Source organism: Dermochelys coriacea, chromosome 1 (genome assembly GCF_009764565.3).
Source record: "Dermochelys coriacea isolate rDerCor1 chromosome 1, rDerCor1.pri.v4, whole genome shotgun sequence".
NCBI classification, from domain to species: Eukaryota; Metazoa; Chordata; order Testudines; family Dermochelyidae; genus Dermochelys; species Dermochelys coriacea.
Window position 1 is genome coordinate 198,811,518 of NC_050068.2, and position 19,879 is coordinate 198,831,396.

A 19,879-nucleotide genomic window follows, 5' to 3' on the forward strand; every position below is an offset into this window, starting at 1 on the left:
AGCATTTTTCTTCTGCATAGTAAAGTTTCAAAGCTCTATTAAGTCAATGTTGAGTTGTAAATTTTTGAAAGAACCACCATAATGTTTTGTTCAGCGTTATGAACAACCTTCATTCCCGAGGTGTTCATAACTCTGAGGTTCTACTGCATTTGTAATTTATGTTTGTGGTTTGTTTAGGCTACTTTTTTAAGAGCCATGATACAGTTAATGGCAGCATATACGTAAATAATATAACAAATCCATGGGCCTCCCAGGCCATATCACTATCCTGCACATGATAGCCAATTGAACTTCAAGGCAGTTGTGGAGCTAGACCACAGATCCTCCAGCTCCAAAAGCCCAGGCTCTTACCTTTTGATCTAAAGCAGAATCTTCATTAGCTGGGAGCAATATGACCTATGACATACTAGAAAGCAGCTCTGATTCAACCCAGTAGAGGGCAATTGTGCATGTACATTCTAGAAGTAGCCAGTTCATTACATCAAATAATAAACTATCATTTTGAATAATAAGCAAAAGCTAATACATACATTTAATCAAGTTATAGATTATTTTCCCATACATACTATGTTACCATTAATTCTAAATTTCTTTAAGGAATATGGAAAATATGATGCCATCAAAATATTGTTACTTTAGGAATTTAGAATGTTAAATGTTTGTGTTAAGTAAATTCCCTTAAGTCCCTTTCTATAGCTACTTGCTGCAATGAATATATTTCAAAAGTGACAGGTCTAAAAATACCCACATTCCCTTTGCATCCACTATCCAAGCTGCAGAAAAAGGTCAATCCCAGCCCCTGTTTTAAAATAAATAATTAAAATGAATGCTGGATTAACCTGTTCAGAAAAAAATAAGACTCAATCTCAACACGTCATCCCAACTCAAAGCAACCTTTTGAAGATCAAAAGTTAGGTTGGGGAAAAAGTTAAATCATTTTTACTCTTGAGGATTTCTCCATTTCCTGCTTCCCCCACATTTGGAAGGAAGTATGATTAAATAACATGAGACAGGTTATTCTCAAGGGGATTAATAGCTTGATTGGCAACAAAAGTACAGGGATCTATGCATCTGAGGTTTTCCTACAGCAGTGGTTCTCAAACTGTGGATTAGGACCCCAAAGTGGGTTGGGACCTCATTTTAATGGGATTGCCTGGGCTGGTGTTAGACTTGCTGGGGCCCTGGACTGAAGCTGACACCCAAGCCCCACTGCCCAGGGCTGAAGTCGATGCCTGAGCCCCACCGCCTGAGGCGGTGGGGCTTAGTTGGGCTCAGGTTTCAGTCCCCTGCCCCCTCCCCCGTGGGTCATGTGGTAATTTTTGTTGTCAGAAGGAGGCAGTGGCGGATTAATGATTTTGCCACCCTTAGGCCCTGAAATAATTGCCCCCCCGGCAGCTCCCCTCCCCACCCCAGCTCCCCTCCTCTCCGACTCCATCTCCTCCCCTGAGCATGCTGCCAGGTCCTGCTTCTTCCCGCTCCCTGCCAGCACTTGTGCGTGAAACAGCTTCACGGGGAGGGGGGAAGAAGGGGGAACGGGGCATGCTCAAGGGAGGAGGTGGGGCCGGGGATTGGGGGAAGGGGACCAATGGGGCAGGAGGGGTGGAGTTGGGGTGGGGACTTTGGGGAAAGGGTTGGAATGGGGGCGGGGAAGGGGTGGAGTTGGGGTGGGGCCGGGGGGTTCGCGAGCACTCACTGGTGCTGGGAGAAGTTGGCGCCTCTGGCTGCTCTTACAGATTTGCCTCTCCTGCAAATTTGCTGCCCTAGGCCTAGGCCTTGTTGGCCTTGGCATTAATACTCTGTAGGAAGGAGGTTGTGGTGCAATGAAGTTTGAGAACCGCTGTTGAAGAGTGCTGTGGGATCTAAACACTAAATACAGTAATTTAGGCTTGCTTAAAATTGTTCATAAGGATATCATAGTAAATTCTGCTCTTTGCCTCTCCAAGCTTTGCTTTTACATTCATTGTTTTTAAAATTTGAGCGTCATAAATTCTTTAGCTAAGACTTTCAAAACGTGTTAAGGAACTTGTGGTGTCCAGCTTGAGACACCTTATCGGGAACTGATTTTCAGAGAGTAGACACTTAGCACTTTCTGAATAATCAGGTCCCTTTAAAGATGTTTGAGGTTGGGCACTCAAAAACTGAGGCACTCAAGTCACTTGTCAGTTTTTAAAATCCTGGCTTTTGTCTTCATTTATAATAGGAAGGCCATGGCCAGCAGGGGTTCTGGAGCATGATCTGAAAAGTCTGACTCTGGCTGAGTCTTCTCTCTTCCAGTAGATCATTCCACACTCACCACCCTTGACCAAGTACATTTGACCTCCAAGTCTCACAAACATCATCCTACAAATTGGTAGCTGCATTGTCTGAGAAGTGTGCAGCAGCCTCAGTGAGTCATGACTGGAGAGGCTGTGTCTGATATAGACCTGCCCTGACATTTTGCAAGGCCTTGAAGATTAAGACCCAGGCTTGGACTGGTCACCATAATCAGGCAATACTTGCCAACAGTTACCACACAGTGGTAGCTGCAATTACTGTATTCTCCACCGCACACATACACATACACTTGTTTCAAGGATATATGAAAGGAAACAAGTTTTTGAGACCAGGACATATAAAAAACAACAATAAAACAAATAAAAGGATTCTCTAGCCTACAAATTCATATTAAAAAATCCTTATTCCCTTCAAAAGGGAGTTCTGCTTGAGCACAGATGAATAAGACATACAATGCCACAGATCTCAAAACTCTAACCTCTTACTTGTCTCCAAGCTCCTTGCAATTTCTTTCCAGTCATGGTTATTTTATTTATTAGAATTATACAAATGCTATAAAGGCCCCTATCCGTATATTCTAGGCACCCTTGACCTAAACTAAAAATACATCCTTAATTTCTCCTGCATCATGGCAGCATTAAGATAAGAGCAGTACAGTTCAGACAGAGCATTCTCATGGCTGAAAGGCTTATTTCCCAAGATTCAAAACTCTGAACAGTTCAGTCAAGATCTACTTTAAAAAACATGGGTTGCTATGATTTTCTTACTGCCATAAAATTAGCCTATGGACTATTCAGAGCAAATGATTTTTGGATTAATGGAAAATGCTTTCACTGAAATAAAATAAATACAGAAAAAAAACCCACCTAAGATTCCAACTCATTAACAGAATGCATGCATGCACGCACGCACGCACATGTGAATGCATGCTTCCTAGAAATCACTCCTTAAAAGAATGAGAAAGGCTGCATTTGTGGCATCGTGTGTCCAACTGGAAATGGTAAGTACCTGGAATCCTATGAGAAAATGTGTTCTCACATTTCCAAGCCTTTTTTTTTTTCCTGGCCCACATAGTTCAAACAAACATCTATAAGTACGGGTGGTTATCCAAACCAAAAGTGAACTCAGAACCTTTTGAGAGTCACTCATCCCTAGGCTCTTGGGAAGAGTGATCAGCATTAGTAGTAGCGTCAGTTGCTTTGCCAGACAGAACTCATAAGGTGAATAACAATACATTCCTGAAGTGCTGTGGGAGGAATTGTTCTAGTGCTGTTCAGAAGTCTAGTGATCAGCTCACAGCAGTTCTACATATTCAAAAAAATTAACAAACAAATAAAAAGAACCAGCTGCTGTAATTCTCTAATTGGCAAAAACTTAGTTTAAAGCCTGTGGGACAAAATGATCTTGGCTTAGTGTTTATTAAAACGTTAATAGTAAATTACAGAAACGTAAACATTAAACTGTTTTAGAAAAAACAACAGTTGGCTCTCTCTTTCAATCCAACATAAATACAAATAAATGATTAAAAGATATGAAATGCTTTCAAATCTGGGCAGAGAGGCTCACTCATATAGTGGGCAAAATACCCACTGCAAAACACACAGAGTTCAGAAGAGAAGCTATAGCAGTTCATTTTGTCTTTTGTAATAGGAACTGGGGTCTATGACAGATTATTGTAGTAAGTGCTCCTGCACTTTCTAAAACAAACAATCCATAATCAAGTGCTGTTAGGACATACACTACACTAATATTTTAAATACCTAATACTAAGTATTTTACTTCAAAATGGGAACTATAAGCACTTCAATAAACAGATTGGAGTTATAAAACATTCTCTGTTTTCACAGTAGACTCTTAATGGGTATCCTGTTCAAATGTCTTACAATAATACTCAGTGAACAGAAATCCCTCCATCTCCCACAGAAAGGGTACACTACTTTTATTTTTTTCTCCAGCAGTGGAAGAACAAGATTGTCACAAAGTTGTGCTAAGTCTGGACACTTGACCTTTCCCGTCTAACAACGAAACCAATGGGCCCTGCTCTAAGGACAAAATTCTGATTAGTCAAGCTCAATTTCATCAAGAACAATGGAGGATCGACATTGTAAGAGGAACAAACAGCAGAATTTGGCCCTTTAAATGGTGTTAGAACATAAGAACGGCCATACTGGGTCAGACCAATTGTCCATCTAGCCAGTATCCTGCCTCTGACAGTGGCCAGTACCAGAGCTTCAGGGGACTATACAGAATAAGGCAGAGGCAGTGACCTCCCACCCTATCTTCCCCTCAAAACTTCTGGCAGTCAGTTTAGGGTCACTGCGAGCATGGGGTTGCATCCCTGACCCTCTTGGCTAATAATCATTGATGAACCTATTCTCCATGAACTTATCTAGTTCTTTTTTTAAACCAGTTATACCTTTGGCCTTCAAAACTTCCCATGCCAATGAGTTCCACAGGTTAGCTGTGGGTAGTGTGAAAAATAATTTCCTTGTGTTTGTATTAAACCTGCTACCTATTAATTTGATCAGGTGGCCCCTGGTTTTTGTATTTAAGGAAAGGGTAAATAACACTTCTCTATTCACTTTTTCCTTATCATTCATGATTTTATAGACCTCTTTTGTATCCCCCTTGGTTGTCTCTTTTCTAAGTTGAACAGCCCTAATCTTTTTAGCATCTCTCATATGGAAGCCATTTCATTCCCTTGATCATCTTTGTTGCTCTTCTCTGAACCTTTTTCAGTTCCACCACATCCTTTTTTATATGGGATAACCAGAACTGGGCATAGTATTCAAGGGGTGGGCACATGAGGTGGCATTCTTTCAGTCCTCTTTTTGTCTTTTGGGGTATACATTTAGTCTGAGCTTCTATTACGGTCTTTTTAAATAGTCCCCATGCTGCCTGCAGGAATTGCAGGGGGACCAACAAGGTGAATAGTATCTAAAAGCAAATCTCACTCAGAAAGAACAGTTATTTTGTGAGTTATGTTGAGACTAAAAGATGGACCCTGTGATATTAGGATATTCTAAATTTCTGCCAATTCAGGGTGACTGTGACAGAAGCCTGGCCTGAACTGTATGATGTTTGTCCCTTTAGATTTCATCCACAGGAGTCACTGTGGAAGGCTTGCAGACATTAATAGCTTACAAAGTAGATAGTGTTTTAACAGAATTCAGGGGACTAAACTTTACATGACAATCTGCAGAATGAGTCTGTTTATGTCTAGGGATTTGAACCTGCTCCCATTGAAATCAATGGCAAAAACTCCATTGACATGAGGAGGCCCTAGAATTGTTGTAATTTAATTATTGAGTATCTCTACTTTCCTTCCTGGAAAGATACTGGAACAAATTATTAAAAATCAATTTGTAAACACCTAGGGGATAATAGGGTTAAAAGGAATAGCCAGCATGGATTTGCCAGAACAAATCATGTCAAATCAACTTAATTCCCTTCTTTGATAGGGTCACTGGACTAGTGGATCAGGGGGAAGCAGTAGACATGAGCTACCTTAATTTTAGTAAGGCTTTTGACACAGTCTTACTTGACATTCTCAAAAGTAAACTAGGGAAATGTGATCTGCATGAAATTACTACAAGGTGGGTGCACAACTGGTTGAAAGATCATACTCATGGTCCGCTGTCAAACTGGGAGGCTGTATCTAATGGGATCTCACAGGGATCAGTCCTGGATCCGGTACTATTCACTATTTTCATTAATGACATAAGAAGATAAGAACGGCCATACCGGGTCAGACCAAAGGTCTATCTAGTCCAGTATTTTGTTTTCCATCAGTGGCCAATGCCAGGTGCATGACAGCTTAAAGACTTCCATAAATGAGTGAAGAATATGTGTATAAAATGTGAAGATGACACCAAGTTGGGAGCAGTTGCAGGCGTTTTGGATTCCAAAACAACTTTGACAAACTGAAAAATTAGTCTGATATCAACAAGAAGAAATTCAATAAATTCAAGCATAAACTAATACTCAAGTGAGAAAAATTAAATGCACAACTACAAAATGGCGAATAACTGAGTAGGTGGTAGTACTGCTAAAAAGGATATGGGGGACATAGTGGATCACAAATTGAATATGAGCCAACAATGTGGTGCAGTTGCGAAAAAGGCTAATATCACTCTGGGGCATATTTACAGGAGTGTCATACGTAAGACACAGGAGGTAATTGTCCTGGCACTGGTGAGGCCTCATCTGAAGTATTAGGTCCAATTTTGGGTTCCACATTTTAGGAAAGGTGGACAAATTGCAGAGTCCAGAGGAGAGCAACAAAAATGATAAAAAGTTTCAAAAACCTGGCCTCTGAGGAAAGGTTAAAAAACTGGGCATGTTTAGTCTTGAAAAAAGAAGACTGAGGGGGGACTTGATAACTGTCTACAGATATGGTAAAGGCTGTTATCAAGAGGATGGTGATCAATTGTTCTCCATGTCCACTGAAGGTAGGATAGGGAGCAATTGGCTTAATCTGCAGTAAGGGAGATTTAGGTTAGATATTAGGAAAAACTTTCTAACTATAAGAGTAGTTAAATTCTGGAGTAAGCTGCCAAGGGAGGTTGTGAAATCCCCATCACTGGAGGTTTTTAAGAGCAATTTGGATTAACACCACTCAGAGGTGGTCTAGGTTTACTTGGTCCTGCCTCCGTGCAGGCGACTGGGCTTGATGACATCTCCAGGTCTCTTCCAGCCCTTACTTCTCTGTGATTCCTGTATCAGCCCTGGACCCCGCACTCCATCCCCCCATGTATTTTTTGGAACACTGAAAATTGTACTTAAGAACTGGCAGCGTTACATTCTGCACTGTCATTTTAAAATTGAATTTGACTCTACAGAGGCTCATAGAAAACTATGCAGATCAGTGTCAATGTTTGTCTTTTTCCTTACAACTTCCCTGGGCCTTAATTTTCCCCATCTGCAAAATAGGATTAATACATCCCTCTATCAAAGGGGTGTTATGAGGCTTAATTAATTCATAGTACCACAGGAATGCCAATGAATATATACATAAGTTAATAAATTAGAGACATGCAGAAATGAAATCAAATTAACCAACATCTTTTGAAATGCAAAAGAGGTTCAGCGTCACCAAATAGTTGAGTTTGCCCTTACTTTATCTCAGCTAATTGCCTGTCACTACTCATCACATTCCAGGTGTATAAAGGACAATAAAAAAAAGTCATAGGGTGAGATTTTCAGAAGTGCTCTGCATTGGCCTAACTTCACTGATTTTAAACAGGAACAGCTAGGCCAGTGCTGAGCACTTTAGAAAATCTCATCGCTTATGCAAAAGATGGACAAGCTAAGAACGTCAAGTGAAACTCTAATCAGACTGTTTTAAGGGCTTTAAACTAAGTGTCCAGCCTCATTTTGGAAAGGACTGTTGAACTCTTAGGGGAAAAATGAAGAGGAAAGTAATGGAGCCATTGCTATCCACTCCAGGATAAATGATAATTTCCCACACATTTGCTCAAGGTAAGATTATGAATGTTCAAAAGAAAAAAAAATACTATTTGACTGAGGAGAGAATGAAAATAATACCTGAAAAATTGTGAAGGAAAACTGCAAAATATTTCATTTTTCTGGTGGAAATGGCACACAGTATTATAAATATAAACATATTGTCAAGCAAGCATGAGTTCTATTTTCCTCTTCAATTGAAGGACAGTGCTGTGTGGCAAATAAAATCTTCATCTGTTAAATCATCAATGTTGTAAAAAGCTTAGGCACTTTTGGACTTCATTCCCTAAGTTGCAATGTAATCTCCAACAGCATGACAGTGAGGGAAATAAACTGTCTCAGAGCTTCCTCCAGTCTGACAGCTGCCTCTTTACAATTGTATTAACTGCTGTCTATGTGAGACTTGAGAAACAGGCTGGACAGAACACTCAAATACACTGTTAGTCATCATGCTAATGGGAGCTCAGAGGTCTTGTTTCCAAAGTTCCCAGCTCTTAGTAACGGTTCATTAGAGTTCTTCTTAAAAAACAAAACAGAAGAAGCCCATGAAATAGCTTCTATAACTCCTAACAGACATGAAATTAGCCTACAGTTCCTGGGACAAAGTCAGCAAAGCTTTATGTTTGCATTAAAAACAGAGTAACAGAGAACATTAAACTGCATACCAAAAGCCATAGCTGAATACTTCTCACAACTTAACATAAATTAAAATAAATGAAAGCTATGAATTTTTTGCAAGCTGCATTGAGTTGGCAGGCTTTTCATCTGAAACATTCACCTGCCCATATTCTGATCTATTATACCAGAATAAAGACCATACGGGCTGCAGGATTGGGCCCTAGCTCCACTGGAGTCAGTGGGAGTTTTGTCATTGATGTTCATGGAACCAGGAATTTGGCTTTTACTCCAGACTTAGACTGGTGTCACTAAGACTAGATTGCAGCTGGTCCACTAACTCCACTATGCTGTCAGCAGGTAAACTGGATTCAAACTGAAATGTCAATGATATACTTTGAAGGAAGTGTTTGATTATAACAATATGTAGGTTGTGTATCCTCTGCAAAGTTTCTACTCATTTATATGGAGAACGGTTTATTTTTTGTTACAATTTTAATTTATGAATTACCAGTTGTTTTAAAAAAGCTGTTGGAATGTGGAACCTCTGATGTTACATTTCCAATTGAAAAACTTGAGATGGATGCATAATGTATACACATGTGAACTGTCCAATTGATTTGAATTGGGAGACTGTTAATCTAGTAGATAGGACACTGGAAGGGAGTGATGAGATTTAGGCATATGCTTTCATATTTCATATTATTTTTAATTTAGGAAATTATCCAAAAGTACAATAGGAATATTTCTAACATAGTGGAACAAATTCTGCTCTCAGTTCTGCCAGCTTCTAGTTGGTTTTGTTGGATGAAAGTGAGGGTAGAATTTATCCCATTAGGAAGGAAGCAGTATTGCCCATGATCAACATGCAATTAGGATGAGTTTTCCCCAATGCTGGAGAAAAATTTTAAAAGATACCTAGGATAAAATGTCTATAGGCTTTTTATTAATGGTTTATTAATTTTTGTAACACTGGATAGTTTGAACTTTCATAAAGATTTATAAATAAATAAATTTAATGTCAATTATGTCTGTTTTTTTTTGTTAATTGACAAAAATATGTGCAAGAATACCAGGAGCATCCTATATAAAAAAACCACACACACGAAAAACATAATACTGCCACCAATCTGGTAGAACTGAAGAAAAGTTTAATCCCCAAAATTTTCATTAAAAAAATGAAATTTCCATTTGTAACAAATTTGCATTATTTTTAGCAATGGATAAAGATTAAACATTTTAATTTGAGCACTAGGGATCTTTATCAGTATTAGTCCATAAAGGTGCAGGAGATTTCCATGGGATGACCAATTTCCCAAATCATAGATTCACAGATTTTTAGGCCAGAGGGGACCATTTTGATCAGTTAGTCTGATCTTTTGCATGAAGCCCATAACTTCTGTTCCAGCTGTTTTAGAAAGATATCCAGTCTCGACTTAAAGACTGCAAGTGGTGGAAAATCAACCTCATCCCTAGGTATGTTGTACTAATGGTTAATTATCCTCACTGTTAACAATTTGCACTTTATTTCTCATCTGGATATGTCTAGCTTCTATTTTTAACCTTTGGATATCATTAGAGATCTCTATCTGTTATACGACTGTAAAGATATAGTTCATGTGGGATACAAACAATGCAAACAATTAAGTACAATACAAAAATACAATATATAGGTTTTTGGGAGACTGGTTTAAGCAGCTGGAAGAGAAAGGTTCTAGCATTTTCCAATTGTTAGAACTTTTATGACTTTCACATCTTATTACTTGAGGCAAACAAAGCTAAACAGGGTCAGAGTAGGCCAGATGCATGCAAAAGGACATCACTTATGGAAACTGAACGTTCCATATAAGCTCTTCTCAGTTCTTCCATCATTGCTTCTGTCAATCATGTTGCCAGATGTGGCCTGAACCTTGTCTCACTTGAGCAATATTTGTTGGGTATTGTGGGAGTCTTATCTAAATTTGCCTCTCACAGTTGACTTTCATCCCCCAATATAGAGTCACCCAGAACACATGACCTGAAGTTTCACAGTTTATTCTAATTTCTGATCCAGTATTGGATTGGCATATGGGTGGTACTCTGGCAGGACCCTAGTCAAGTTTAACAAGTAACTTCTGAATGATACCATCCAGGGTAAGATCAAGGGGACAGAGGAGGCAAAATAAATCAATAATTCATGATCTGGAACTTTGAAAAACATGGTGTGCTCCCTCTCTTCTCGTACTTTCCCTCTAGGTTTGTGGATCCTCACTGTAAACTTTGTCGTTCTATATAAAGTGCAGCACTGTAGCATTAATCTTTTAAAAGGCAAATCTGTCTGAAAGACTTTGGGAGAGCTTATAACGATGGGAAACATGACAGAAGATGGAATATTGCCTGAAACCACACGTTAATAAATATACTTTTAGACAAGAGGAGAAATCATTAATATCTTCCGTACTACAGTCAATAAATAAAATGAAAGGAATAATTCCTTTCCACAAGGGTTTTGTACATTAACAAAATATTACCTGCAGGCTTTTCTGAATGACTTTATGATAATAAACATCATGAACAAATCTGAAAAGTATTTTTAAAAATGTGGTGCGCCATAAAAGATGTTGGAAGTGTGGACTTTTACCATATGAGGTTACTATTATCTTATCTCTACTGTACATTGGAAGGCACCTGTGATCCTATCTGGTTTGCTTTAACAGTTTCTGTTTTTTCCCCTTGGCTTCCAATAGTCTGTCAGTTACAGCACTATTCAACTGCTCTGAAATCCAATTCTTGTAACTATCACTCTTAGTAATATTAGCCACCTATTGTGATGTTATGTAATCCATCATTTCTTTCCTAAGGGACAACCTGCCATCCATTCATACCATCTGTCCTCCTTTAGCCAAATTTCCTCAGTTGATCCAACAAATTCTCCTATCAGGTGACTTTCCTAGCATGGACCTTCAACTGAAGACTGTCAGTAAAGAGATTGTTATGTCTAAATACTTTGTTTATTAATATATTTAATCTAAGCATATTTCTTCAGCTTCAAGACTACAATTATCTCTGTGGAACTCACAGCAAACACCCTTGTCATTTTTCTTTGAACAAACCCAAGGTAATCTTAGAAACACATAGAGGACCTGATTCACTACTGTTTTACTGCAAAAAAAAAAAAAAGGAAAAGGAGTACTTGTGGCACCTTAGAGACTAACAAATTTATTAGAGCATAAGCTTTCGTGAGCTCACTTCATTGGATGCATACTGAAGTGATGAAGTGAACTGTAGCTCACGAAAGCTTATGCTCTAATAAATTTGTTAGTCTCTAAGGTGCCACAAGTACTCCTTTTCTTTTTACGGATACAGACTAACACCGCTGCTACTCTGAAACCTGTTTTACTACAGTTTACAGTGGTGCAGCTCTGCTGATTTCAACTATGTTACAATGGGGTAAAACTCAAGTTACGCAGTAGGGAATATGGCCTAGCCTTAGAGGTGATTAAAAAGACTTCTCAGGAACAAACCAGTTCCTTTACTGGAACCAATTCATCCATTTGAAAACAGGATCACTGCCCTCTAAAACAATGCAAAGTTATTATTAAAAATAGTTGGATCACGTACTGTACATTTCTATTTAAAAGACCCTCAATTAGTAGCCACTCATTTATACAGCTGCAGTTTTACCCTACATTTAAAAACTGATGCCGCCCACCATGTCCTTTAGCGTGAAAGCCCCAGGGACCATTTAATTTAATAGAAGCCATTGATTTAAAGGCAAAAGGGAAAATACATTTAATATCAGATCTGAAGCCTGTAAAGAAAGCTTTGTAGTAATTTATCCTCCTAATGGCCCCCAAAGGGTGTCTTTTCATATTCTGTATGCCATGTACTGTAGACTTTATTAATACTCTTTTAGAAGTAGTCATTATAGTGAATTACCATGTTATGAAAGCTAGAAAGCACCTGCTTGGTAGACTCCTGTGATATGCACTGCCCCAGTGGGAGCTCCCAAAGACATTGGTACTGGAGGTAAGCAGTGTCTCCTGGGGCTATGGGGAGCTTGTCCAAAGCACCCTTTGCTACAGAGCACAGCACGTGCTTTCCCACCCACAAGGACAGATTTACTGAATGGCAAAGAGGTGCCATGCACTTGCCTCTCAGCCTATTCCCTTAGTAAAAGTTAGTGTCACCGACAGAACCGGACTCTAGGGCTGTCTCGGTACTAGAGCGCTGAATCACGTGTAACTGAACTGGTTAAAACACACAGAGTTCAGCAAAACCACACTAGTCATGTTGATTCTGATCCATATTTAGGTTCCCAAAGAAGAAGCTTGATTTTCCAAGATGCCAAGCATCCAGCAGTGTCCGATGACTTTAAAGGAGTTGCTAGGAGCTCCAGCATTTTTGAAAACCAGGCCATTGATTTAGGTACCGGAATAAGGAATTGGGTGCCTAAAGTTAGACTCCTGTTTTTGAAAATCTTGACGCAGATTTTTACTAGCAGAGAACTGCTTACTTGTTTTACACATCAACTGAATATAGTCCCAGTTTTGTGGGGAATGATTAGTATTGGGTATAAAGTGCATAATTTAATTTATCTGCCATGATGTACACATACCTAAACTGACTAACCATGTGATCTTATTGCAATAACCCTTCATCCTTCCTCACCCCATTCCTTCTTCATTATTTGTTACCACCACTTGATGTAACATGTCTAAAGTTGGACTGTAAGACCTTCATGGCAGGGACCCTGGTTTTTTATGTCTACTGTAATATATCAAAGTGCAATTTTTGGTGCTATAAAAATAAAATAATAATGGAAATTTCAGTTACAATTAGCAATAGAAATCTGTTAACTTATCCAACAACAATTCAATTATTATAATTATTAATAATAAAGTATAGAATTCCTTTCATTGTGAAGGGCACAAATCTACAGACCATTCACATACACCACAAATACAAGGCAGTTATCTCTGGGATGGAACAGAACAACTAAACAGTGCACACAGTTGGAGGGGACATTTTCGCCAAGGACATTGAGGCAAACAGCTGAACATAAAATAAAATAAAAAGACCTGGGACCATTAACATTCACGTAAACAGGAGCTCAGTGTCTAAATTCTCATCCAAAAAGAGAAAAACACCGTAAACTGCATGGCACTCATTCTTTGGGGTTAGAAGAAAGAGCTGAGTCAGCTCAGCTACTGAATAAATGTCTCATTAAGTTACCGGTAGAGAGGAGAGGAAAAGAAAGGGGATGAGAGTGGATGACTACTTTGAATTCACTATTTTTCACCTCATTAAGACTTTAGCTGTTTCCCCTAACACAAAAATCTTCGGTCCAGGAGCCCGCATTCACTGAAGTTATTGCCTACACCTCCCTTTACATCAGCGGAAGCTGGAAGCGCTCAGCACTTTTGGAAATCAGGGAACCTCTAAATAGGTTCCTTAATATGGATTCAGGAGCATTAGGACCCAGGTTTCAAGTGGTTAGCACAAGTGTACAGGCCCTACAAGCATCCAGAGTCTCGATATCCAGCACGTTGGGTGGCCAGACTTGTCTCAGATCAAGAAGTGGTACCGTGTCATAACCGACCTTCATCATGGACTTCCTTTATCCTTCCCTGTGAAGTTATATACTCCTACTCCCTTATCTCATGCACACACCAATTTGGGGGAGGAGAGAGGGGGACATGTCTCACCCAGCTGCTTCCTCTTCAGCTGAGGTCTGTCCCACACACTGTGTCAACAAGACTCATTTACTCTCAATACTGGTGCTCCCCAAACTTCAATATGGTTGCACTACTGTTCTATCTCCTTACTTTGCTCCACCTGCTTTGGCCCCCAAGCAGATCTATACACATCACTCTCCACATTCATTGCATTTGTTAGTGTTCTATTTAGAACAATTTTGAACATTGTATTATCACATATTCATTTGTATTACGGCAGCACCCAGGGGCCTCAGTCAGGATCAAGGCCCCATTATACTAGGGACTGTAAAGATAAAGAATCAATCCACTGAAGCTGTATACACAGTATCTGTTTCATCTTGAGAATCCAGTCAATGAATGGATGTCCCTAGACACTGTGAAGTCTGCTCCCACGTTCTGAAAGCAGTGAATGCACTGAACGAACAATGCATAATTTTACACAGAAACCACAAGTAGTATTCCTTTTGGCTACACTTGCTTTTTGACGATATGACACGGTGAAAATTGTTTGGAATGTAGACACAAGGACCAATCAAACTGCTCCAAACTAAGGTGAATTCAGCTGATGCACGCTGCCCCTGCATCAAGAAAAATTCAGGTAGCACAGCAGAGAGAAAATGAGGAGTATTCAGGAATAATGATTCTAGTGGTGATATGGACTATAAGGAAAGCCCAATCACTGTGTAGTAGGGAATTTCAGGATCAAGAGGCTGCTTTCTTCTATGAAGGAGAATCTATGAAGAGAATTATCTCGTCTTCTGCTAACTACTTTGGATTATTATCCTATTGATATAAAAGTCCTTAAAAGTAAGTGAAGTGGGACCTTCATATATGATATACTGGAACAATGTACCAGTTAGAGAGGAATAATATAAATGCTATAATCATGAGTAATAAAAACAAATAAATCAGGCTTTTCTTCCTCTGTGATGCCATTCAAACTCTCTCTCTCTCTCTCTCTCTCTCCCCTTCTCTCTTTCACCCCTCCCTCTCACTCCCTGAAGAACAGAATCTATTGTACAGTGCCTTTTGAGTTCTGACTGCTTGCTTTCTTCACTGCCCACCTACTGTAAGGAGTAGCTCCTCCCACCTGCACATAAAAGCCAAGTGCATGCTACCAGCAGCTGATCAGAGCACTTTCACAGTCCTCCACTGTTGCGAACCAGTCATCTCCTCTCCTTGGAACTTGTGCACTCAAGGTAAGGCTATTGCTACTTCAGGCTTCTATTCTACCAGGCTAGTTTTGAGGAAGTCTCAGTGTCAGCTGAACCACTGTCTTGCTATGTGGTTTTGGTGGAGCTTTTTTCAGATGTCAAGCCATCTGACATTTAGGTTAGTAACTACTGTTGTTTTAGCAATGAAATGAAAACATTTCTTGCTGAGAAAGACTAACATATGTGACTGGGAAAAGCTTTTCTTTTCTGTTCTGATTGATATTGAAAAGTTCAGTACTATAGCCAGTCAAATTTTAAACAATTTTTATCCTGTTAATATTTTTCATCTCAGTGAGGGTAGCCCAGTCAAAACTGTCAACAAAAGTGCACTTTAAAGCTGCCTAACATTTTCCCTTAAAATATACAGTACACTCAAAAGGCCTGGTGGTCATTTGGGGATGTTTTTGAAATGTACAAGACAGCTTCAGCAAATCTTCTGATTCAGGTTTTACTGCTTTGGAAAAAAACATATTTGAACTACTGCCTTCACAGAGGAACAATAATCAGGTGGATGTTAGAAAGGGGGGAAGGAAATTCACCATCTGGGACTAAACATGATTTAAGAACATACTTCTGACCAAAATTCCACCTTTTGCAACAGGACATTATGTATAAAAGCACTGTGTTGATGAATTTCATTATATCTATAGCTGTTTGAACTATGTTTCTATATGATACATAAAGTTGTCTATATATATATATATATATTTCAAATGTTATAAGAAGAGAATATTAAAGAGATCAAATATTTTAGCCTAAATGTGATAGTTAAGAAGCTAAACATATTAAAGCAAAAAATATTTTTTAAAAATGTTTTTACTTTGCTCTCTGTTCATCTGTCCAACCTCCCAGAGATGAATCTAAATGATCTGTACCAGTTTCTCAAGTTGTGAGTCAGGGTATTTTTAACACACGGTCACCAGTTTAAATAAATTCCATCATACAAATCCTAATCCTAGAATGCCTCCATAGTATTCAGCAAGGAGAGAAATCAGTAATAAATATTATATGAACAGTAGATGTTGATTGTACCTACTATGCACATACTCTGTAGGTAGTACATTTCTGCAGTTAAAAGCTGGTATTTTCTTCATTGTAGCCAAAGAGCTCCTTTTCAAGTAATGCTTTGCTTTCTTTCCTGAGACTTTTTTTTTAAGACAAAATGTCTTTTTATAAATAACCACCTCTGCACAATAGCTACAAATACAGTAGCTACGATAGAATTTTATAACCTCAGCATAACTGTTCATGCTACTGTTTTCTGTGTAGTGTATCTAGATCTGTCCTACATCTTACGCATTATCTATTTTATCTTTTAAATGAGTATAAAAAAAATCAACATCTTCAACTGTTTCCTTGAAAGGTTACATAAGTGTTTAAAAAAATAAAAAAACCCTGAGGTTGCTACTAAGAACAAAATACAGTACATTCCACAGCATGCTTAAGTTGGAGTAAAACCTGTTCTTTTTGAAAAACAATTAATCCATATAAACTTCCTCCACGAGACTTACAAAGAAAGCCTAATAGGTTTTTCCCTAACTGACATTCTAACTTGTGTTGCAAATTCTATTTTCCTACTTTACATTTGGTATTTTTGTACGGAAGAACATAGAAAATAGAATGTTAAGAATGTATTGTTTGTAGAATTTAGCTTAAAATAAAATCCTACCACGAAGTCTCGGTTCTCATGAACTGTGTTGCCTTACCTGTTAGGGCAATTCCCAGGAAGAAACACAGCACAAAATACATTTGGCACAGAACATTTGCATGCACTGAAGTACCTTTTAGTCGAGATTGGGGTGAAATGTGTTATTTTTGCATATGAAAATACATCCTAGAACATATCATAAAAACTGTGTGTCTATTTAAACTAAACTAAAATCTCCTGAGGGCAATTTATCCTTTAAAATGGGCAGTTAATTCAGCTGAGCATCATTTCATAGCAGTGGACTAAAGAAAATTGAATGCAGAAGGGAACCAAGAGAAGTTACCCTTCTAGACATGTGCTTTCAAGGTTTGTAACACAGCCCTCATTTTTCCTGGTATTGAAATGAAAACTGAAGACCAATTTCTGCTCTGAGAGCAAATAATACAGTTCAGTTTGAACACCAAAAGCACACCCATAGATGCACCCAATCAGTGCTTAATTTGTAATGAAAGAGGTGCTGTGGCTCAAGTTTTTTATATTCAGAACCGATGCAGCAAGCCCCAAGGTGCTGGGGCTATTGACTGCCAAGCCTAGAAGTGCTAGGGCTCCACCGTGGCAAGCCCTGGCACAAATTAAGCACTGCACCCAGTCTTTTAAAAACAGTAGTGCAGATACATTAAAAAAAATGGAAGTGGCAGTGGAAACAGGTGCTCAGATATGAGTGCAATGAGCATGGTATAACCCCCCCCACACCCCCGAGTTGACAGAATGCATTAATCTTAAAGCCACATTGAAGGGACATAATGAAGACAGAAAAATGTTGGGGTGGACATGTCCAGTCATTCCCTGTAGTGGCTGTACCTATATTTTAATACTATTCATTAAGGGACTGATCTGAAGTCCATTGAAATCAAAGGGAAAACTCCCACTGATGTCAAGGGCCTTTGTATCAGACACCTAGTTACACAGGCTAAACCATATACTTACTCTGTAGATACTAATCAACATCTCTGTGGTATCAGAGAGCCTCATAAACATTCATGAATTTATCCTCACAACACCTGTGTAAGATAGGGAAGTATTGATCCCCTTCATTTTTACAAGTGGGGAATGGAGGCCCAGAGAGACTAAGTGACTTGCTCATGATCATGCAGGAAATCTGTAGCAGAAGAGGGACTTGAACCCAGTTCTTCTGGGCCCCAGCCTAGTGCTTTAACCAGAAAATCATCTTTTCTTATCCACTGTGCATCCCCCACTTTGGTTCCTTAGGCCTGAGCCACCTCAGGCAGAATGAGCAAACACAGGTCCCTCTATCTACAATCAATAGCCAAGACATTGTGAGTGATACACACATACTACAGTTGGTACTTGACAACTAAGTAATGATAAACCTTAAAAATTAAGTTCAGATAGAAAGTGGGAGGTGTTTATGCAAAATTATTTATATGCTGAGTATTACATACATCATGTTATTATTATGAGTTTGCACAATAGCATGGTAATTAGATTAATATTTTTGGCAGAGACTGACACTGGGGTGAGAAATATGGGAGCAAATTTCCATCCTCTGCCCTTCTGCAGTCTTTGGTGGAGCTCCTTGCTATTGTGCAAAGCAATTCCAAAGCACTCATTCTTTTTACACTCTCTCCCTGGTAACATCTCTGTAACTGACATGACAATACCAAAAAAATTCTTTGCCCTTTCCCTAAAGTCTGGGTTCCCAAATCCCGTTTATGAGAGCACACAATTTTAACATTGAATTTCTACAACTGCACTGTCCTAAAAGAAAGGTGGAGGGGAGAATCAATGTCTCATGAATTTTGAACCTCCTCCTCATGTGCAGTATGTAAACTTGAAATACTCTTTCCCTGACCCTCAGCTCGCTGAAAAACAGCATATGAGAAAGAAGTATGGCTCCCATGTCTGTGTCTAAAATGGTGGATAAATATGAGGAGACAAATGAGAGTGTCAGACTCTGGTTGGCTGTTGGCATATGCAATAGTCCATAGTTCTGTGGAGAAATACTTATTTGGGAGGAAACTGAAGTGAGCTAGTGCTGCCTGTCCCCATTTGTTGGATGTCTATCATATGCTGATGTTTGGTCTAAGAAGTAATTGTCATAGCAGCCTTTGGGGACACTGTCTCCTCTTTTTTTAAAATAAAAGTTTTCACTGGGACAGAACTCTGAGCATGTGAGACAGACAATTAAAAGATCAGTAACACTAATAAGAAATGCTATTTATTAGAATAGGAAGAACCAAGACCAAGCATCTGGTGCAAATGACCTGGTGAAGGAAGATAGCAGTTTGTAATGCACCTTGAAGTACCGCAGAATAAGCTAAGGAATAGGTATAAATGTAGAGTCTGCAAAGGAATCAAAGAGCTGCGAATCAGTTTGAAACAAAAGGGTTTATAGAGATTATAATGAAGTTGACCAAGAGACTTAAGTGCTGACTGTGGAGAACTAGCCTGTACCTCTCAGATTTGTACCCTGAGAATCACGTGGGTGTTTCCGTTGTCTATATTATTACAGCATTAATGGATCTGGGTTATGGCACAGTTTTGTTAGTTCTTTTGATCAACTTAGAAAAACACCCTTGAGTGCTAGGGGGAAAGGTTGGTTAACTTGTCCATCCATATTCTACAGCTCCAGGGGGAGAGGAGGGTATTCTGTCCAGTTTGGGGAAAATGACCAGGCTACTTGGCCACTGTCTAGCTGCAGACACTGCAGAGAGTGCAAGCTATCCACTTCTGCAGAAGGAATAAGTAGCACCCACGCACCCCATCTACTCTGCAGTATACAGACAGAGCAGCTCAGGAATTTTTCACCCCTCTACCATCACTTATTTTACACATCTCAGCCAGCAAAGGGCTGAATTTTACCCTGAACTTTAACATCCACACGTTCTGCTATTACTACACAGTTTCTTGACATAAAAGCGACTCTGTGTTCCTGGATTCTT

General features: G+C 39.1%; 1 protein-coding gene and 1 long non-coding RNA gene across 3 annotated transcripts in view; one reads left to right on the plus strand and one right to left on the minus strand.

Moving 5' to 3' along the window:
* The window catches only part of LOC119843621, a 164,665-nt gene that overhangs the window by 44,442 nt on the left and 100,344 nt on the right, over nucleotides 1-19,879 (minus strand). The window lies entirely within an intron of this gene.
* Nucleotides 15,146-19,879, plus strand: part of COL8A1 (collagen type VIII alpha 1 chain) — a 110,239-nt gene continuing 105,505 nt past the window's right edge. Inside the window, exon 1 of one of the 2 annotated variants that reach the window (XM_038372621.2) lies at nucleotides 15,146-15,253. The gene's annotated coding sequence lies outside the window, so the exon portion shown is untranslated. The remainder of the gene's footprint in view (nucleotides 15,254-19,879) is intronic. The other variant, XM_038372674.2, reaches the window with a different exon arrangement.